This window comes from Vanessa cardui, chromosome 14 (genome assembly GCF_905220365.1).
Source record: "Vanessa cardui chromosome 14, ilVanCard2.1, whole genome shotgun sequence".
Classification (NCBI taxonomy): Eukaryota; Metazoa; Arthropoda; class Insecta; order Lepidoptera; family Nymphalidae; genus Vanessa; species Vanessa cardui.
The window spans coordinates 208,610-232,952 of record NC_061136.1 but is presented as its reverse complement, the minus strand read 5'-3'; the positions used below and the strand labels follow the sequence as shown (position 1 = coordinate 232,952).

Below are 24,343 nucleotides of genomic sequence, written 5' to 3'. Positions count from 1 at the left end.
CGGCTCGCAGTTAGGGTGCGATATGGGACAGAATTTCTTACTATCTTTAATCAAATTTTGTGTATGTGATGTGATGTCATATGATGTACGAAATATAGTTGGTCTTTTTCAAAGTTTTTTTGCTGAGTTCGATTACAGCTCTTTCGAGGGATCCTTGTAGTTTACGCCGCGTGACGTATTAAATCCGCATTTTCGAAAGTCTATTTTTGCTTTATTCGCAAGTTTCCTTTGAAATTGTCCTCGAAGTAGTTTCTGACTCATATAAACGGAACGTTTAATCTATCCATATTAAAAAAAATTAGTTAGTCAACATCAGCATCACTTAAAATCAAAAAATAAATAAAATTTTAACAAAAAGAAAAACCTTCAAACAAAACACTATTTTAAAACAAATGAATATGCACGAAAAAGTAATAAAAATAATTGCGTATTCAACATATTTATTAGAGTCTTCCTAAGTTAAATGAAATGAAAAATATTAGACTACTTAAAAGTCGATTAACGATTATATCATGTAGTTATAATTATTGTTATATTTGGAGTCGGTGTCAGCCAATAAAACCCTACAGTATATCTATCAAAAAACAATACGAGAATACTTTAACAAATATGTTTTTTACAAATTACCTTTTACACAATAATATACTGGATCAATCAAGGGGCTCGTATCGCTTCTTTCTTTTGATTGTTGGGGCAAGGGTACCGTGGCCGACACCGGCTCCAAATATACCAATAACTATAACTACATGATATAATCGTTAATCGACTTTTAAGTAGTCTAATATTTTTCATTTCATTTAACTTAGGAAGACTCTAATAAATATGTTGAATACGCAATTATTTTTATTACTTTTTCGTGCATATTCATTTGTTTTAAAATAGTGTTTTGTTTGAAGTCGGTTTTTCTTTTTGTTAAAATTTTTAGGACAGACATTGCATTGTTGTTTTTGATTTCGACACAATCGAGTAAAATTTTAGTTAGTTTTCCCCATACAAGTTTTACTCAAGCACTATAACTATAAATTGTATAGTAAATTAATATTGTAACTAAATATATATATAATACAAAGGTGTAACATAAGTATGCTTGCACTACATTATTAAACAAAAAAAATAACCAAATCTATAATCTGTATGATACAGTTTTACATTAAACTAATCTCGTAAACAGTCTTTTAAAAATGGAAGGTACTTTTTTATTCTCTACAAATCTTTTTAACCGATATAAAAAGGAGGAGATTCAATTTGAATACTTTTTTTTAATATTCAACATTACCTGCTAAGTTTAACCGAAACAAAAATCATCAGTTCGCAATATAAGTTAGAACCGGTCTCGATGTATGATTGTCCATAACACATGAAGCAGTATCGGAAAACGATTTGACTCCAGACGGAATCCTCGCTACGAAAGGGCTGGCGAGGAGAGAATAAAACAAAGAAAAGTTTTTATAACTCTCTCAATTGCCGCTATCCACTGCGAGTTTAAAAAACGAATTCATAAGTTATCTCTGCTGATAGAACAATGTTAGTTTATTTTAACACAACACTAAATCATTCTTCTAATAAATTCCGTTTATAATCTATAATAAAAAGTTATTTTCTCACATTTAAAAAATAATAAGTCTTTGTTATGGTTTAATTAATTTTAATATTACTTCATAAGCAATAGGCTTGTTTGAATTCTATTTTTAAATTCAATATACTATTTATATTTTTCAATTGTTCTTGTGTTCTAAATTTAATTTCGGAATTATTTACAATGGCAACATAATAGTGTTTCTTTAACTAAATCCTATTTTGTCAATCAACAGGGACTGTCTGTGCATCTGTCTTTCTCGCGCCTAAGAAAATATCACTACAGATTATAAAATTTACGAGCAGGGGAGTCGTGACAAACGATTTAGAGAAAAATCCCTCACGTCGTAAAACAGATTTTAGATTTCAGCTTTGGAATAGCAGCGGTTAAGTGCACCGACACGCATATGTATCTATGTGTACAGCGCATAAATATGTTACGATCGCAATCAGTGTATCAACATTACAACAATATTAATATCCGTTTAAACAGAGGTGCACCAACACATTCCTGCCTAAACTGCATCTACGACAATCCATTTCGGCGCTGTTGCGAACAAAATGCACCAGTTTTAATATTTAATTGGTCGTTTTATAATGAGTATATTATTACATTATTTTTATTCATTAACAACAGCAGCCTGTAAATTTTCCACTGCTGGGCTAAGGCCCTTTGAGAAGAAGATTTGGAACATATTCCAACATGCTGTTCTAATGCGGGTTGGATGACACACATGTGGCAGAATTCTATGAAATTAGACACGTGCAGGTTTCCTCACGATGTTTACCTTCATCGTCGAGCTCGAAATGAATTATAAACAAGCACATGAGCATTCAGTGGTGCTTGCCTGGATTTGAACACACAATCATTGTTTAAGATGCACGCGTTCTAACCACTGCACCATCTCGGCTCTCATCTCAGCTCCTGCTATATGACCATTTTAAATTGGAATTCGAAATCATGACATTGACACTTCAGAGACGATGACTTTTGATAGACACGACGATCATTTATTTCTGACACACCGCTTATCTCAGACACATTCAGATCTCAAACTGCAATCAGTTTAAATTCCCGAGATCTTTTCAATGTGAGAGAAGTTGCGGAAAACTTGGTTAGATTCTAGTTCCTTACAATCTGTGAAGTCGAAGTTCCGCAGTTATGTTTCGGCCACACTTGTCACCTAGAGGGACGTGTTTCTATTGCGGCGCTCGAGGGTCGGGTGGATGCAGTATTTAGCTCCACTTTATGGTTTTCATACACGTTTTGATATTAAATTTTCTATTTTACGCCAGTGAAGCCAGTTGACCGTACGAGTCTGGAATAGTTTGGATTAAGAGTGACTCAAACAACTTTTGTATTGTGTACTGTCTTCTCGGTGAGATTTCAGATAATTAGCTTTAATTAAGTATGTTTACGATTTAATATGAATATGACACAAAATTTATTAAAATTATTTTAATATATTCTTATTAGTATTTAAACGTTTTACTTTCTACTTACTACGAAGAGTTGTTTAATTGTCAATAGTTATTGCATAAATATAACTCTGTTATATAATGATGAAATTTAGATATTATGCCAAATTTTCTAAATCATTTAATCTGCTATATATATTTTCAACGATTTAAATATATGATTTACTACTTCCTTCCCTGCCCCAGCTATCACAGGTACAATTTATGGACAAAAATTTTTTTAGGGATTTTTTTTTAAGAATTAGAGGATTATTTCCAGAGATTGTGTATGACCAACAATACTTTTACCACTTTATTATACTATATATCAAATCAAATCTATAATTATAGTAGTCAGGATTAGTGGAGACAAATCATTGAATGCAAGATCTTTGTTAAAATCTCTCGTTCCATATTTTCAAAATGATTACAGCGGGGAGTAAATTGGCGAACGAATAACAAATAAGCTTTCTATAAAAACGACACAAACGATTAAAAAAAGTCCGTGGGGCAAGCTTAAACTGAATTACAGAGCGCGTTAACATGTCGCGGCTAAGCCGGAGTCGGCGTTAAATTAGAAGCCATCGCCGGCGTTCGGGATCGACCGGCGACCGGCGACCGGCTATTTGTTACCTCTGTTTTTCTTGCGAATTAGCGCACTTTCAACGTTCCCTTGGTAATTTTCCTTTACAATGTTCCCTTTAATCATTTCATTTGCAATGCAAAATTAAAAGAACGAGCATGAATAATTTAAATATCGCTTTTTGGCGAGCTTGCCTGAAAATATATTATTAGTTATAATTTGATAAATTGTTTAAAAAAGGTATCGTTCGAAAAAGAGTTGCATAGGCACAGGTATCGGTCACTGATACTGAATGAAATATAAACCAATTTTTGTGACAACTGCCAACCGCGTGATTTAAGATTGAATACAATTACGAGTATTATAAATCCCCTGTGCCTGTAATAGCTGTTCTCACTGTTCATATTCATTATATGAACAGTGAGAATAAAAAGCAAAAGTTAAATGAAATAATAAAGCGTATAAAGATATTTAATTCGATTTTTATCAACCGAATTGCTAAAAAACGCCATCTTACTGTAGCGGTGCGTCATTTCGAAACTTTAAAAAAAGGTGCAAGTTCGGTATCATGTAAAATTCATCAGATCAAGTCCAGCATCCGCGGTGAAATTATAAGCGTCGATGCACAACTTTTTGTGAGTTCACATTCGGCTTCTACGCTGTGAAGGTTCATAACTTTGGTGATACTGTTGAATCTTTCATGTGAATAATAATGGGGAAGATGGCGCCCTACAATAGCAGCGAACGGAGAATAAGTCTGATACGTGTTATGTTTGTCAAGACTCATCGGGCTTGCTATTTAATATTTATTTTCAACTAGTGTTTTCGGTCCGCTGGTGTGCATTTTTCTAGGATGAAAAGTTGTCCAAATGCCTCTCTGGCCTATGATATAATTCTAAGCACAAAATAAAAGCGATTGGTTGCCCCTTTTGTTAAGGACAATCAACAACAAATTTTCGCATAAAAATTAAAAAGAGTTATAACAAACTAACAATTGCCTTATGTTATAGTTTTAACATAAAAAGTGAAGCTTCTGAATGGATCACAATTGGACCAAGACCTCCTCTCCGTTCTAGGAGAAGACTAGGAGTGTATGACACTAACCTGCTCCTCCTATGACCTGAGGGAAAAAATTGCAACCTCACCTCAAATATTTAATGACAAAGCTTTACTGCAACGTTGCGTGGGAAAAGTTTTACACAAATTAAGTATACTATCGCTGTAAATTTCAGTAGCAAACCAGGTATCCTTAATCCACTGCGATATCTCGACTATTCATATTTAAATATAATAAAAAAATGGTAAATATGAATGTTAGTATGTATTTATTTATATTAAAATATTGAAATGCTAAAGACAGGTTATTTCGCTTGACTGGTTAAGCAATAAAATTGAAAAAACAAAATGTCCTTGGGAAATAGATTTTGTGATGAGACTCTGCAGAAGTCGAGCAGGGTTGTCAGTCCGTTGAACATGTGATAAATATTTGTCATAATTCTATATGTAGATTAATGAAAATAGTTTCCAAGTATGGTGTTTTGGGAGCTATTTGAACATTTTAAAGTTGACTTCGTAATAGCTAAAACAGTATGGATAAAATTAGCAACGTTACTGATATAAAGCCGACTGCAAAAATATGTTTTACACAACTGTCATGGACATTGTCACCATACCATTTTTTGCATCTTCATATTAGGCCAATGCTATGAGAGGTAATAACTAAACTTAATAATTACAACACCATTTGTGAATATAATAATGGCCTCACTTGTGAGTTTCCACTTCATGACGCAATGCAAATTCTCATTCTGACTAATAAAACATTGCCCTGTCCAACGAGACAGACGGACCGTGAAGACTTATTCGGAGACTCGTAACTGGTCCGTGTCGAGATCGCTATATCGGGAGCAGGTCGTGACGGCGTGGAACTCGAGCCGGAATAAAACCGCAACATTTTTTATCGAATAATTGAAGAAATATTTCTTCAATAAGCAGGTTTATCGAGGGCTTTCTCTATTGACACAAGATAACTGATGAGGATGAACGTGTCGGAACAAGGCCAAGATGGGCCAGTGGTTAGAACGCTTGCATCTTAACCGATCGCGGGTTCAAAGCCATGCAACCACCACTGAATATTCATGTTCTTAATTAGTGTTTATAATTAATCTCGTGCTCGGTTGTCGGTGCTGTCTAATTTCATAAAAAAACATCGTGAGGAAACCTGCATATTTTCAATTTCATAGAAATTCTGCCACGTGTGTATTCCGCCAACCCCCATTGGAACAGCGTGGTGGAATATGTTCCAAACCTTCTCCTCAAAGGGAGAGGTTGCCTTGGCCTAGGAATGGGAAATTTACAGACTGTTGTTGTTATTGTGTCGGTACATTATCTTAATGGCAAATCACAAAATAAATCATTTGTTTCTCTTATGAGCGATTCACGAACTTATGAGTAAAGTTCGTAACAATGAGCGAACGTTACGCGTAAAAGAAAAACGAATATTTGAACGGCGTTTGCACGCAAACTCTTAATAATTTATAATGATACCTATTTACTTGTATTTTTCTTCTAAACTAATGGCGAGATTCTCATACGGATAAGGTAATTGTTAGTAAGGTAACATTCCATAGCCTTGATAGATTCAACTCGGACACATTATTTATATGAAAAGCCTTTTATTTTTTAAAATACTCGTAATGTGTAATATTTGCACTTATAAAAATATGAGCATTTGTTTTTTTAGTGTATACGCTCGATTGAGTATGTTATAAAAACCTCTTTCGTATTGTAGTTTTATTTTTTATTTTGATTGAATAAGTATTGTGCAAACTTTATAAATAGCGCTGTTATTGTATTGCTGTCCTTTGTGTTGCGAGGTAATTCTCGTACCTTTTTAACCCTAACACTTTATTTATTTCAACATCCGCTCTTCCTCTATTATCTAACACCTCCCTTTACATTGGGGTGTGTAAACCTTTTATTAGCAGAGCGATAGCATCAACCGCGTTCAATGTGACGCTTGCACCCAAATATTCAAGCAAAACGAGCTACATCAATAACGCCCCACACTTACTTTTTGTGAAGAATCTGAAATTACATACGTCAACGCATTCAATGGGGCATTTAAAAGCATTCCTGTTTCGCCCCACGTGTTAGTCGGCACTCTTCTATTTTTAGCTCTACCTTGACAGATGCAAGCACCGCTGCCAATGTTCGCATGAAAAAATTAAAGGTCGGTCTGAGCTGAGCCCATTTTCCAGTTGTCGGATTTCTGCATTAGGAGCCTGTTAATCCTCAATTACAAAACGTTCCCACATCCGCCACGTCACTTATACTTTGTTCGCTCCGTACATATCTCATGGCCAGTTGATACACTAGAAGCAATTTAATATTCCGTTAGAATGCTAAGGCTACGTCACAAGTTAACATGAAAAATGTTAGTTCGTTGCCACAACTTTGATATATTCAAATCTACTGCTCCTAAAGTTCTTTCAAAGTTGATAAGTTTGTAGCAGCCGACAATATATTAAGCGCGTTGTGAATAAAAAAGGAATCATTAGTTCTTTTTTTTTTAAATAGGCTCGAAAATGGAGGTGCCGTGTTTCACAGTTAGACGGTCGCGACAACGAAATCTGTCAGCGAGCGACAGCGGGTGTCGTTGTGTCGCGCACTCGTGTCAATCTGTCGAGCTAATTTACGAGAAAGCCGGTGACTCGACAGACGACAAGCGGGTATTTTCAGAACGCAATACGTTTTCGATTGCCCCCATCGGTTACGTGTTTTTGTGGAAACTCTAGTGGTAAACGTTCGACTGGGAATTTGTAACCGATGATGAAAATTACAATGAGAGCTTTCGATAGTCTTATGAATATATTAAGTCGAGGTTTAAGTTGGAAAAAATGTAGTTATGAAACGTGCATGACGAGAAATGCCACAATGACATTGAGCGCGGTTAAACTTTATGATAAAGTACACAAAGTTAGTAAAAAGTGAATACTTATAAATACTTCAGAGTTTATTCGGTTACGTTTTCATAGACATGAACAGTACTTCAGAATATAAATTGCTTTGATATCACTGAAGTACTTGCCTATTTACTGTTGAAACAAAGCATACAGTCGAAGGAGGTACAATACCTCCTTCCACTGTATGCTTTGTTTCTGTTGAATGTTAAATTACTGATGACATAAAGAAATGTCGGTGTTTACTTGTACTTCTTATTCGTAAACGTAAATGTCATCGGTTTTAGTCAAGTGATAATCTATTTATTTTATCATGAGATTTGTTCACGAATGAATGGTGTGAAATATAATAAATCTTGATTCTTCAATCGTACAGTCTGAGTATGGTCTATCTGATTTGAGAACACACTTGCCTCCTCGTTCCCACGTAACAAAGTGCATGCATTCTTAAAATATATTCATTCCTCGCAAGTCGCAACGTGGCGCTCACTTCGAAATATACTTCAAGCTTCGGTTACCAAAACATTTTATAAAATATATTTTATACAAAAAAAAAACAAAAGTCTATTTTCCAAATTCAATTTTTTTTATTCCAAAGTATCATTGCGTTTAGGTAATCCTTGGCTAAACAATAAAAAGCTAGTAGATTGCATTAGCTGGCAGCAGGAATAGGTTTTTATGACTCGGTTTCGAATAACAGTCCATCAAGTGTCATATTTTAGCAGCAAATTGGCCTTACCCTATTGGCGCAGTTACGTCTACGAAGCGAACGCTTCCCGGGGGATTGTTTGTCAAGATTAGGCGCGGGACACTGAGATCGTTATTTTAAATCACGCCACTCAATTGTGTAATAACATTTCCACTCGGATTGTTAACGATTCGCCGATAAATATTTTTATGAAACAGCAGTAAAGGATTTATGGCCGCTTAACTGACAATCATATTGGTCACTACAAAGGAATCGCTTATTCGTTCCGTGCGGACTTTACTCATTTTTTATAACGTAATGTCGAATTCACTCTCACATTAACCGTTCGAGAGATGTCGTCTCAGCACTTTTATGAATCCACGCCCGGATCTTTTATTGCATATGAATCTGTAAGGCGTTTTAAATTTTTATGCACTTATTATACATTGATATACCTCGTAGTATTGATTTCCATTTCTTATTTTCACCTTTATGGTGAGTCCAAAGTGTTCTTTATTGCTTTACAAATATTCAGCCATCGTTGTGTAGTAAATACTCTTAGTGCGGGGATCATAAAAAGAAAGTTATTTTCAACATTTAAAGAAACATCTATCTACAATATGTATATTGTTGTTGCGTAGAAAGATGGCGCCGTGCACAACATATTATACTAAAGCATGGTATCTTTTTAACATTTTGAATTTAACTTATTATAAAACTTAAAACTGACAGCTATTATTAAATGTTGTAGTATTTCGTTTGACAATTTTGTTGTCAAATTTATTTGCAATGAAATCTTATTTGGAGCGATTCCTTAGATCTGAAAGTCTTGAGAATAAATATTCAATAGCAGTAGATCATCTTACTATTTATCTTTGCATGCGATAGTTCGCCAGCCAGCGGGGCGCGACATCTCGTAAAGTTTTATCGGCGCCGCCACATCTGCGACGATCGTAATGCCAACTCGATTTGTCGAAGGATTGTTTAGATTTTCTTTTTTATTGTTTACAGAGGATAGACTTCTATCAACAAATATATTATAATGTGTGAAAGTGAAACATCGATATTTCTAAATCAACCCTTAACTTCACTTACTATTTTTATTCGAATGACATGTAAAAGCTATTTCATTGAATAGCTCAGCGGCATACGAGCTAATGTAAAGCTGGCTGGTATTGTGAAAGTATTAGATTCGATCCTGACTCTTTAAATTAATTATGTCCCTATTTTCGACTCCAACTAACCTGAAGTATAAATTTAAATATGAGTTATATTGGCTACAAAATCGTTGCGTTAGCAATAGAGATATTGCTCTTTCTTTTTGATATTAAGTTTATAGACGTAAATAGGCTTATTGATATGGTTTAAGAAACATATTGAAGTCAAAATCTTCGTCACAGTACTTAAAATTTTTAACATTTGAAATCACTGTAAAATTCAACAACGTTAAACAACAATAGTAAAGTATTCTAATTGTGTACAATGCATACTATTCAGATAGTACAATACACATTCCCTTTCAACGAAACCAGAGCGACGCATCCCTCGAAGCGAATCATTTGATTACAAACAAATCAAGACAATGGTGTCAGATGTCGAGGTGCGTCCGCGCAGCGTGATCCTGTCACTACGCGGACGAGCACAGCGCGCATGCGTGATACCTCCGGCGTTCGGTATCATCTTTAGAGATTCATTTAGATTCTGAAAAGTCATAGAAATGCAACATTTTAAACAGTCTTATGTTCAATGATGTGTTTTCATTTGTTCTATTTATACATCGTCCGGTGCTCATAAGACCGTACTTACTTTGTATCAACACGCAGGAAAGTTTTCGCTATAGTAAAATAGAACTATTTGTACGGTTGGAAATATTTATTTACAAAAATGAGAATGAAGAGACACTGGAACTGAGCATGTTGATCGCAGATGCCAGATTGTATTGTCACGAAACTTCTTATTTTAATTTAAATACTGACTGGCCAGGCACATTTCGTTCGTAGCGAATCGTTCCATTATAATTATCTGGTTTTGCTTCAACTTATTTGATATAATTTTTACTTCAAAGTTTAGCGAAACTGTTTCGCCATTTAGAAATTTCATCTATTTTTTTTCATTAAAATTCTATTCTACTTAGTTTTAATTTAACTCATTGAACGTGTAACTAACTAAATAAAAGTGTTTTTCAGTCAGGAGTAAATATAGATTATTTGTGATTTAAAAATATGGAATTGTACTTATATACGTATTTACTCGGTGCTTTTGTGCTGGGAATTCACTCATCAGATATTATACGCCCAAACATCAATACTTGGTATGGTTGTGTTTCGGGTTGGTTGGAGGGTGAGTAAACCAGTATGATTACAAGCATAAGGGTCTTGGACGCTGTCGATGTCGATGGTGGTGAGCGCTTACCATCTGGTGGCCCATTACTCCGCCACCTACCTTAAAAAAAGAATCTCATTTGAAATGTAACTTAACACAAAAATGTCGTCACTCGACACCAGTGTAGCATATTTTGGTCACAATTTAATTTGAACCTTATTACAAACACTTAAAGTGCATTAATTTAATGTTACCTGAGTATAGTTTCGATTTCAATAAGAGATTAACAATGAAGGCTTATGCTTAGTTGGTTTTTGTCGTCACGGTGAGTATTAGCAGAGGATTGTGCGTTTAGTAATATTTGTTATGACATGTTTGGGGAATGCTTTTGACTCGATAACTATTGTATAACTCCTAATATTGACACAGGGTGTGAATTATTTACGGTCGGATCTGAAGTTGACAAAGAATTCAAATGTTTCAATGTTTAAAAAGTTACGTCAATAATAGAAATACTTTTAGAAAATAATTTATCTTTGTTATAAAATATTTTATTTTGATTTGTTTGTCGTCAATCGTTTGAAATTTTTGTTAGGGGACTGTTTTTTTAAAAATCACATCCTGTTTTATTCAATTTAATTTGACATCGTTATAGCGTGAGAAAGTATTGAGGATTTCAGGATTAAATGTAATGTTTTACGAGTAACTACAGCACTGAAAACTTTTATCAATTGAAACATTTAATTTCCTTTCACTTACAAATGGCAGGTATTTCTCAATGCTCTACAGCGCCACTCGTCCAGTCGACGCCGGAAGTGCGATAACAGCTGCCGAAGGCTGACGCGACTTCCTCTTACTCGCAGAGTGCATGATTCATTTCTTTTCCACAAAAAATCCTCATGAAATGTTTTAAAGAAAATACTTCGCTATAAATGTACTGAAAGTGTTGATGTATTGTTTTCTAAACATATCGGAGATGAACTCGTAAAGCACTCTAGTCACTCAGCACTTCGATCTAAAACCCTAAACCATTAGGATGTGTGAGCGAGGTGACTAACAAATACAATACAACGCAAAATATACAATGAAACTAATGATATGACAGTAAAGTGGACCGCAAAAATCTCACTACTGGTCAAAGTTTCTTCGACCACATTGCTATTGAAGAAAAAATTCTTTTGCCGGTTTTTATCAGGTCTGTCAATAAGTTTAATGCATCAAACTTTGGTGCGCTCTACCCACTGGGCTGGATAATGTTTCATTAAACTATTGCGTAGTTGATTGAATGAATTAATTGATTCGTAATGAGTGACATCAATAATTAATATCCGCATTAATTGATAAAGCTGACTGTTAACATTCGGTAATGGAATCCACTGCTTTCACCCCACCTACGTCAGCAGGCAAATTCTATTACATACTTTGATCTACTCGGGGGCTTTGGCTCCAAACAACGATTCATTTAGCTGAAGCAGGGGATGATATTTTAACGCTCCCAAGACATATTAATCCTCGTTAAGTCCGATAAATTATTCACTTCGCTTTGGAGTACCCTTTTCAGGTCAATACTCTTCAGGGAATACGGGTATCTAAGATTTTAGGTTTTCTTCAAATATTCATTTGACACGCGTTTGAAACTTTACCGACGACTTGCTTGAAAAATCAAGTTATAGCAAATTTTTATTTGAAAAAGTTTACTGAAGGCTTACTGGTTTATGTTGCTGGTTTACTGTGGAGGATGATTATTATTAAATTCGAGTATTTTTACTACTATTAATTTACAAATAATTTCATGATCATCAATTTTCATGATTCGCAACCGCCTGGCGTTCTTTGACGGCCACGTTTTTCACGTGAAGCCTACCTGAATGCCGCATGGTGATACTTCATACAACGTAGGACTGATCTGTAACAGCAAACGTCATGACGTTCTCCTATTTTGTCGGTCCTGTCTTAACCGCCACTTTCAATTCCTTTTTTAAATTATTATTGTATTTTAACTATATAACACGTTATAGGCTTGAAAATATGAGCTCAACATTTCGCTATCTGTGGCCTTATAAGCTAACTACTTCGTGGAGGGAGTTCACCACACACAGAGCACCACTCAATATGCAAATGCTCGGTATATTTTTGTGACGTTTTTATATTTCGAACATATCTTAAAGCGGGCTATTTTACATAAATATATTTTAGAATATGGAATATCGTTGATTGATTTTCTCAGATGCTTATCCTATCGATCAGTGAGATTTAAAAACAATTGATTACGATTCGTTGAAGGTCGATTGGAAAATGAAAGTTAAATGAGTCATCAATAGCAGAGCAATGCGACATTCGCCAATCAGGTTAATGGAATGGGCGAGTGAATAATAAAATCATCCAAGCCGTGTAACTCGAGACCGCGATCGCCGGCCGCCCGCGCCGGCTCGCCCTGTCGTCTGCTGTTACATCGCAAACGCCACCTATATGCTATCTGCGATACCTATGTCAATTTTTTTTCTAGAAGAACTAAGTATTTGTCAATAGACACCTGTTCATCGATATTTCGTAACGTATAAGCAATTCTAATAACATTTAATAAGAATAGAATACTTAAATCGAATTCCACGACAGATCTGAAATGTATTTTTTTTGAGATAAAATGCAAAAGTGGCATCTGTTACAAATTAATTGATGCCCTCATCTTCGACAGACACAATCTTGTTTTTAGAACAAAAACCCATTCATCTCTTTAACAAATAACAGTTCATGCAAGTCAATCACACTGTATCTGAATATATTATTTGACAAAAATATATTCATATATTGTCCGATCGATGGACCTGAACTTATAAAAACGTACTTGTCGTATATATTTTTAGCCGAATCTTCTCGACAACAATCCACACTCTACCAGTGTTAACTTTATACGATTAAACATCCTCAGTCTGTTGAGAGACAAAAATATTGTTTAATCCATTTACTTTGATAAATGAAATGTCACCAGTGATAGACCAATAATGTAGCACCATTGGTCCATCTGTCCACACGTCAGGTCTTTGTTTGTGTCGACAGCGTCGGGTTGGAGGTGTGGGTTATAGTTATTACAATGACTGTGTCTATGTGCGAATGAAGCCATTAGGGGCCCTTTGCCTGCTTCTAAAATAAATAAATTTAAATAAAGAATGTATTACAGATATAAATTGTCTATTGCGCGTAATTCTTGCTGGAGCAGAAGGCTAGATCAATAATTATTCGCCTCAATAGACTGCTTATTGACAGCATATCCTTGTTATTGCTTAATATTAATTAATTGGCACTGCAGCTTTGTTTCACTTGTGAATATTTTAACAATCGGTCATGCAATAGCCTTCGCCTACAAGTTTGCGTGAAGTTTGAAACTACAAACTGGACCAGTAATAATGCTAATGGCTCCAGCGTTGTTCCGTAACACAATTACCTCAACTCGGCTCTGCTCATCGTCGTGATGAGTGTCTCGGCATGCTGCTAATCGTCTTATTGGATCGCTGCTGCGTTATCCTTTAAGCTTTCATTATCCTTAAATACATTAGAAAAACTTTGTACTAGTCGTTGAATTGCAAGTTTAGTAGTTTAGCGAACGTTTATTACCTCCACAGTTTTTTAATTAAAATAAGCTTTAACAGTCCCGTTACGCCTTTAATGAACTATTATTTCGAATAAAATTCTCATTATTCTTTAAAGGATCAGGAAGGATACCGCTGAGGTATCAAACGGACAATTAATAATATAACAATGTCAGATCTCAGGAATAATGTAATCAAAGGCAAGGTTATGTGTTAGAGCCTCAGCGGCTTAAGGCGACCCTAATGCGTACCTATATTCTTTTTTTTGTGACTAATATTCTCAGAAAACTATAACTTTTACTTCAATTTGTATATCGTTCTAACTAAATTATACATTTCATATTGATAATCTTGATAGCACACACGCTTTCCAGAATTAATCTCCTTGAAACTTAACATTCATTTTGTGTGAAGCGAGCCTTAACCCTCGTAAAGCCACATCGAAAACACTAAATACGCAAACTAACCCATTATAAATTCAATTAAGGGCGTAAGACGCAGACTATTCGAGACGGTACGGGGGGTCTGGGGCGCGGGGGATGGGGGATAAACATATTGCGGGCCACTTGGGCTTAAGTCAAGTAATACCTTCCCGCTGGCCCTTTATAGTGAGAACAATATCATCGCGAACAATGCGGACTGAGGACAAGAGTGACGCCCAGGGCGAACCAAGACTTCATATAAAACTATCGCTGACATATGTTTTCGTAACAAATTCTGCCAGCAGTGACGCTTAAAGAAATCGAAGAAACTCGTAATAAAGAACAGCGAAGTAACGCTGAAACAAAATACTTCTCAAATAAAACAGACGTAAAACAAGCTAAGTAGATTGTAAATGGTATTACGTAAAAATTGCTGTATAAAATTACTTTCAGCAAGTTAACTCATATCGCGTATGAAAGTAATATATTTTATAGCAGTATTTCACGAAAGAAAAGTAATACTAAAGTGTAACAATACCGGCCGTTGTGTAATTCGGAACTTCGTCCATTCCATTCGGTTATTAGATATCTAATTTTCTTTACGAGAGTTTGGCTTTCTTCCACAGGATACGTAGCGCCACGTAGCGCTCTTCTGCAGTGTGTCTCGTTCCGCCGTTGGCGTTTGTATCATCTGTCTCACTCACACTCGCCGATATAATTAATATAAAATTAAAAGTGACATTGATTTTAAATTGTAAATTTACATACATATTCTTATTTTTTATTTTCAGTCGTTATTTTTTTGATTTGAAAGCATTCGAATCATAAAAATCTGTCATCTAATACATTATAATTTATATAGTTTTTACGGTTGACACGATCACTTTTATAATATCAGTTTAAAAATTAAATTTAAATTCAAACCTTAACATAAAATAAAATATTGTACCAAGAAATATTGCCAAAAATCTCTATAGTGTGTATTCGCTTTATAAATTATATACATACTTGTAAAAGCTCTGTATGAAAATGAACCAAAACTTAGAAGATTTACAGTATTTTATCATAAAAACAAAAACTTTGCGTCGGGAAAGATGAATTGACTTTGTAAGGTCAGAAGTTTATATTACATACACACGTACACTTCTAATTTCATCCACATACGAGTATGGCTATGTCTGGCTCTCGTAAACTAGTGTTTTAAAATTTGAAATCCATATATACATACAAGTGGAATACCACTCACTGATTGAGCAAAATATCTCAGAACCTGCAAAACTAACAAATTTGAAATTTGGCATGCAGCTTCCTTATAGGGTTAAGGCATCCATTAAAAACGGATTTTATGAAACTCTATCCCTAAGAGGAAAAAAGGGGATTTGGAAATTTGAATGAGTCCTCATGAGTCCTCATTCAAATTTCTGAATAAATGTTTTTTTTTTTTAATTTAAAATGTATGCCCATATAGATAGTTGAGGTATTATAATATGTATGATTAAAAATGAACCTCCTTTTGGTGATAAACATTTAATATCAGTTCTATGTATATTTTTTGTATATAGCCTTATGAATTAGTGCGCGAAAATAAGAATATATATTTTTTATACCAGCATAATAGTAGATTACTCATAAAAAGATCTTATATTGTTCTTTCTGCGAAGTTATTTGTTATACCGAATATTGCGTACGATGTTTTTATGTTTTCTTTTTTTTCATAATCTCTCCGGAGTGAGATCGTTTCGTAGCGTGTAATTTTCATCAGCTCGGGTCCAAATTTCTGACCGTTTTTGAACGAAACTGGAAAAGGGTCGCTTTGTAATTTGTTGAAGGAAAGTGTAACAATGAAGGTTCTTTGATCGCAGGTACTAACGTAATGGTTCAATCAGAGGCATTAATTTAACCCATTCAATACTGTATGAACTCGATTAGAGGCTTTTTATGTTACGGTTTTAACGAGACAACTCATTATGTACAAAATCATGAATTATGCCTTCCTTTTCGTTTGTATATTTGTCTCTATCTGTAATGCTTGTATGTATATTACGAAAATTGCTTAATAACTTTTACTCATAAAATATGGTTTATTTTTTTTATATGTATAACTGCATTTCTCGAAGAGAGGTGTCTGTTTCTGTTGAAGAGACTCGTAGTCCAAATACACACAAGTCACACATAAGGTGAATCAAACTGAAATAACTAGTAATAATATATATGTTGACGAGTAGTTATCCGAGATGACCAGGTGGTCAGAACGCGTGCTTTTTCGAAAACATCGTGACGAAACCTCCATGCGTCTAATTTTATAGACATTGTGCCATATGTGTATTTCACCAATTCGAATTGGCACAGTGAGGTGGAATATGTTCCAAAACCTTCTCAAAGGAAGAGGAGACCTTAGCCCAGCAGTGGAAAATTTACAGGCTATTTGTTGTGTTGTTAAGTAGTTACAGTTTCAAGAACATAAATATAGACATAATTACTCATATGGACGAGAGCACGAGTCAAAGCATAAACAATAAGCACTTTTCAGCTCCTCACTAAGAGTCAGTCCGATGGGAATCCAACGCGTAGAGTTAAAACTTGAAACGAAGACTGAGTACTAAGTTTAGAACATTTAATTTAGCGTATAAGAAATAAAAGCACTTGATGTAATTATTCATGAGCTCGTCAGCTCCTCAAACTTTGCTCCTCGCACTCTTAATCTCTCGGCAGCCAATTCGTATATTATTAGACACTTATTCTGAGAACGGCATTTATACTTTGGAATCTTTTGTGGTGCGCGTGCCTTTTTGATTATTTTTGTGCATGATTATTATATCGTGAATAATATATTTAAAATAGTAAAATATTAATTTATTATATTTAAGAAATTATATGTTTATGCTTTATTATCCAAAACAGACAGTTTATACAAAGTTAGTTGGTTTAATTTGTACACACTCTATTGAATTTTAATATTTTAAATTTGACCTCCTGTTTATAGAGAAGGCAACCATCATGATATAACCTGCATAGTTCTCATACCCTACGCATTTTACCCACCAAACTAATCAAGAACAGCATATGAAACCTCAAATGCGTAAAGGAAACTTAACTAGGTGATTTTGGCCCAGTAGCAGTACATTTACTGATTCTGAGTAAATAAATTGTACGGTATAATTTGAATATTATTTCTCTAATAAGAAAACACTTACTCGCAAAGTCAAACTAAAGTTAATGTTGCGAAGTAATCGATGGTATATCAAATAGTAATTAAATGATTGAGTTGTCTTGCCTGCATTATAAATATTTTTAGTAATTTATTTGAGATTTTGATAAAAATATCGTTCACTGCATTCGACGTGTGGTAGAAACCTTGTGTTTACCGCAACGCAGCCTGCGCTCGGCATTAAACTGACATAATTTAGTGCTCACTAGGAGCATGCAGCTAATTCGGAGAATTAATAGTTCATTGCAAAGATATCGTGAAAGACACAAAGGCTTATACGGCTACTGTAGCTCCGATCTTAATATGCGGTGCGGTCGGATGCGTGCGCAGACGTAGTATTAGCGAGTTGTTGAGCTTCACAAAAGTTATGGCCGGTTTTTGTACTTTGTACCAACTTGTTTGGATGTACTCGTATTTGGATGTAGTCGAGATGGCCCATTGGTTAGAACGCATGCATCTTAACCGATGATTTCGGATTCAAACCCAAGCAAGCACCGCTGATTCATGTGCTTAATTTGTCTTTATATTTCATCTCGTGCTCAGCGGTGAAGGAAACCATCGTGAGGAAACCTGCATGTGACAAATTTCATAGAAATTCTGCCACATGTGTATTCCACAAACCCACATTGGAACAGCGTGATGGAATATGTTCCAGAACCTTCTCCTCAAAGGGAGAGGAGGCCTTTAGCCCAGCAGTAAGAATTTACAGGCTGTTGTTGTATACCACTCCACACTATAGGTAATTGATGTGTTCCGGTGTGAGAAGTGAAGGAGTCAGATCATATTAGTTTTTACTTCTTGCACATTTTTTGGCCAACTGTCTGTCTCGCTTTATCAAATAAGGATGTACAACTAAACTATTTTTTAATCGGAACAATATCCCAATTTAATTAAGGAATTACTAATATTCCTATTTACTCTCTTAGGATTATCACTTGTGTGAGGAGTGGGAAGGAAAATAACTAAAAGGGTCAGAATCGATTCTACAACTTTTTACAAAGTGACACGTAAATCATTGCGCTATCGGCGCTCAGGCTAGGAGAGTTGTAATTCTCGGATTTTCTCTTTTATTAACAATGAAAATCGCAATAAAATCCGTTGCGTAGTTTAAAAAATGTATACGTATAGACGGCGGAAGCAATCTATACTATACAGAAACGTATTGATGGCACGAATATTGACTGCAATCCACATCGCTGTAGAGATTTCATTTCCACCAATATTAATATAAACTAAATTCTTATCACGGCTTACGAGATATGATCTTTGAAATTGCAACGATTGCGACCCAATAAGATCAGTGTAATAAAACCCAAATGATTTGATATTTGTAACTCGATATTATTATAAGCCTGATTTAAGACCGAGATTATTTTAATATTTTGATGTGGAAATTAGGTATCCTTCGTTGATCCGCTTAAGTATTATAATCATTAATTAGACTTATAAATCGCTGGCCGCGCCCGCTCGCAGTGGGGCACACAAAACACAAACCTGGTATTGTTGTAGGCAGCTAAGTCCACGTCTTAGCGGCTTAGAAATTAAACAACGCTTAAAACCCCTGCTTAAGATGCTAAATGGGGCTAAGTGAATGTATTATGCGGACAGATATTGTATGGAAATCGCACATGTATGTGTCATGGTGTATAATATCTTATCATATCTGTATGCGAAACTGAAATCAAAGTCCCCACTATTGCGAAACTACTCTCTTAGGAAATAGATTGCGAAATTATTCTTTTTAAAAGTGTGACTCGTTCATTGTGAGATTCCTTACGATCTTTTCTCTGCATCGCTGAGCACTCCCGAGTTCAATTATGAGCTTAGATTAATCACAGTCAAATTGCTTCCGGTGGTTATAGATAAATAAAAATAAATACAAAGGCGTCTGTGATCATATTCGATACATAAAGTATTTTATTTTGATTGAAATAAAGTAGTTTTTAAGGAAACTTTTCGCATTCGTACAATTGAGTTAACTCTATAGTTCCCAGAGCCGCATCAATAATACATTTTCTTTTGTTATCTATCATTAAAACCGTAAATCATACAAATTATACGTTAGCATTTAACGCAGCGGTCTATTTACAAAAGTCTTACTTTAAAAATTATAAAAACCCGAGCAGTGTATCATTTAGTTGCGTGGCCTGTAATTACAGTAGGAGGCCATTAAGAGCGTGGCAGTGAAGTATGGTGGGGCATAAGTGCAGTTGTTAATAGTACGTCGATTTCAACGCAATCGTATTAAGATATCCGTCGCAAGCCACGCCCGTTGCGGACTTAAGTCTGGGGAAGAAGCGATGTTTGTACAGTTGATAACTTCGTATATTGTTTTTATATATGTATACTAGATATGCCCATAACTTAGTGCGCGTTTGATTTTAACAAGTTACTCCTTATTACAACAGCTACCTGCCATTGAAAGTCCCGTCGAAATCCGTCCAACCGTTCCAGAGATTAGCCGAAACAAACAGACAGACAAACAGACAAAAAATATATTAACCTACATATTAATTTAGTATAAAGCTATTATTTTAATATTACAGACAGACACTCCTATTTATTATAATATAGGCAAGTGGATGCAAAGATATAGGCGTTGTAAGACATATTAATGATATTCTGTAAGAAATACCATTGCATATATCACACCAATGTACCACCAACCTCGGGAAGTGGTTTGGCCCTTGCGTCTGTAATTACACTGGCTAACTCACCCTTTAAGCGGGGATATAAATACTGAGTATTATTGTTTGGCGTTAGAATATCTGATGAGTGGGTGGTGTCCACCCAGACGGGCTTACACAAAGCCCTACCAAGAAGTTATTGATTCAATATAATTTGATTCTATCAAAACTGCTACCTTATTATCCTTCACTTAATACAAATCATTTTAAAAGTCTGATTACTTAGCCAAATGTATTTTTTATGATGATGTCTGGTTACTGGAAAACTAAGGGAGGTCTATGTCGAAATACAACCTAACCAACAAACTGGTTGCTGCAGAATTTAACATATCACTTAAATTAAATTATATTTATCATAACTATTATTTATAGTGTTATACAGAGGCTTTTATTATTGTATATGACTAAGTGCCCGCGGCCTCGCTCGCATTTTCGGTTGGTTATCATATTAGGCAAAAAAAGTAACCTATGTCCTTTCGTGGAGTTCAAGTTTGTTGTCACGCCAAATTCCATCAAATTCGGTTCATTGGTTTGGTCGTGAAAAAGCGACAGGCAGACAGAGTTACTTTCACATTTATAATATTAGTATAGATTACGGTGACGGTTGGAGCGGAGCCCACCGATCGCTACAGGTCGCAACTCGTCGCTTCGTAACGAGCGCACGCTTATTTACTTTATCAATTTCTATCATTACCTCAGCCGCGTTAATACCGATCGCCTCTCGCCGCCGGCAACTGTTGCCCATAAAACGTTCATTGTTAACGAGAGATGGAGATACCGCGGTGGGCGTGGGCACGTTTATATCGCTCCGCACAATGAACTAAATATGATTAATTTCAATAAATTTCTCCGAGCTACTTTCGTTGAGAATGATTTACAAATAATCTTAAATAGATAAACAATGGTTTGTTACTATTGTTAATCACGACATTTTCAGTAACAATTAATAAAACTTGTTTTATTTTTGTGACTTTGCTTGTTATAATAAATAATAAAACTTTTTATTTCGGGACTAGCCACTATAATGTTATAAAGACAACATCTTCGTAAGAAACTAATGTTAGTACAATTATAAAATTTAAAAATAAAACAGTTACGTCTTTACAAATTTTAAATTACAATACAATAATAAATATATTTTTTTAAAATAATAATATTTATCAACGATGATTTTAAAATAACAAAATACTTTAATTTAATAAAGAAATGTATTCTTTATTACTTTAATTTGAATTAAGAAATTATTTAATTATAAGTAATTGTCCCTATTGTCTGTATAAGCTATTTTTAATTACATTTTGTTTATATGCTATTGTTTTCTAAAATAAATAAATAAGTATCATATCCGCCATTTTAAAGTGTATATTTTAGGTTTATAGCTGAGTCGACAGAGATAACACGCGGGGCTGTAAGACGACGCTAACGGCGCCTCATTAGTCAAATTATGATTAGTAGCTTAGCGGCCACGAAGGTGAAAATCATCGAACAGATACACTAAGATGTTATGACAATATCCAGAAACATTTAAAATGTAATCTTTCCCAAATGTACGTTGTATGTTTGTAATTATAATATGCTAGCGTAAATATGTTGATTGCAATATCAGTCAATCTATATGACTGTCTGATTTTTTTTTATTTTATAGATAATTACATGATCAAATGATATACTTCTTATTAGTTAATATAATGCGTCATATACTTTTTGTAATTCATCTGTAGATTGCGATTTCCGAGCCAGTGATGATTTATCTTAAGATAGGTTTTAGTTAGCTCTTATTACGACGGGGTGTTTTTTATACCTGCAGCCTCTTTCTGTTAGGAATTTGGACTATCACACAATTTTTAGATTGTAGCCAGTTGCAACGGATGCCTGAAGATAGAAAGGTAGACCGGCCCTTGTTAACAATAACCTCGCTAAAAGTTAAACCCGCCCGCGGTCCGATCACACCTTTCTCCGACATTATCATTACTTTCTCTATAAACATTATTGTTTACAGTTCAATATCAAATTCAAAAATCTTTATTCAAAATTCAATGAAAGCATTCGCAAACACTTCCTTATTTATTGTCAAAATCAGCCAGTGTATCGCGTTGGGATAACCGGTAGCGATGATATTGCATTAATTAACTTGTTATTTATATTTTTGAAACAGTTAAGAAGTTTAATTGTTGAGATGAGAGGGTTTCGTCACGATCTGAAGTGATATTATCAACGCTTTGTAATCATCATTACATAGTATAAAACAGTCGCTTACCGCAGTCTGTTCCTCTGTATGCTTAGATCTTTCAAATTTCGCTCCGGTTTTGATGTGGTTTTTTTAATAGATAGAGTGATTTAAGAGGAAGGGGTTTGTATATGATATATGTACAATAACAAAAAAGCACTGATAATTTTAGAAGTTTCTTATGCTATGTCGTAAATAAAAAAATTCTGTAGTATATATCAGTATTGCACCCGTGCGAAACCGTTACGGGTCGCTAGTTTGAGAATAAAAAAAAATATAGAAGTAGGTTATAATGGTAGTGCTTTCAAAGTACGTTTCATGTCATATATTTTGTAGTCAACTGGCAAGCAGCAATCAAGCACTGCAGATATATATACCTATTTAAAAAATCTACCTACGGTTACCGTCGGCCGTCATGCGAGTCCATTGTTAGTAACATGCTAGTATGTCACTGCGCACGATATCTCCTGTAAGATCGGCTCCACCCCTGAATGTTGTCGTAAATCATTTGTCGCTCGGGGTTGAGCGTGTTTCGCGCTGACGGCTTAATTACAAGCCCGTATGTATACACTCTCTCGAGATAACCGCTCTCGGCCGAGATCACCATCGCCACTGTCATTGCGAAAGGGCGTATGTGAAAATAAGCTCACAGTACTTTTTTTGTTAGAAATGTAATCATTACATAGTATAAAACAAAGTCGCTTGCTGTGTGTTCCTATGTATTCTTAGATCTTTAAAATTACGCCGCGGATTTTGATGCGGGTTTTTTAATAGATAAAGTGATTGGAGAGGAAGTTTTTTTTAAATATAATACATGGACAATATAGTAAAGAAACACTTATAATTTTAGATGTTTCTAAGGTAAATTAAAAATGCTCTTGATTATTTAGTATCTGTATTGCACCCGTACGAAGACGGGGCGGGTCACTAGTCATTTATAATTATACATTTATAAATACATTTTTTTAACGTGAAAATGGTAGATAAATGTATAAAAATAAAAAAATCATGATACATTGCTTCTTTAAAGTCTGCTGTGTAATCACGCACCTGAGTACATACGACTTTTTACACATACAACGAACATGATACGTTTCGATTTTTTGTAAGATTTATATTGATACCAAGTTAACTAAGAAAACGTGTCCGCCGTCTGTTAATAAAATTAATTTGACCACTTACGCGCCACTTTCAAAATATTATGAAGCACTCTGGTTTCACTTGTGTTATTTATCGAGGAATGTTCGACTCGTTTCGGGACACACGGCTATACGGCATTAGCATTCCTCGATAAATAACGTTAATGTAATCGGAATTGTAAGTATTAATAAAACTAATTTGACGTTTATTTAATATTTTAAATATAGAATGGAAGTGAGCGTTTAATTTAATAAATCATTCAAACGTTATTTATTTACTATATAGTCGGTGCTGTTTTACATTACAGCAGCTGATTGAGGTTCGTGATATCGAAGTTTGAAACTACTCATATGTTTTAGAACCACGATTTGAAAACAAAAGACTATCGCGATTGGTAATTTATTTCTTATCTGTCTTAACGTCCATTCTTGATTTTAAAGTGAAATTGCAGCTGAGAACGCACAATGGTACTCAGCTTACCACA

General features: G+C 34.8%; 1 protein-coding gene across 1 annotated transcript in view; it reads left to right on the top strand.

Moving 5' to 3' along the window:
- The window catches only part of LOC124535376 (collagen alpha chain CG42342), a 199,404-nt gene that overhangs the window by 54,698 nt on the left and 120,363 nt on the right, over window positions 1-24,343 (top strand). The gene's annotated exons all lie outside the window — the stretch shown is intronic.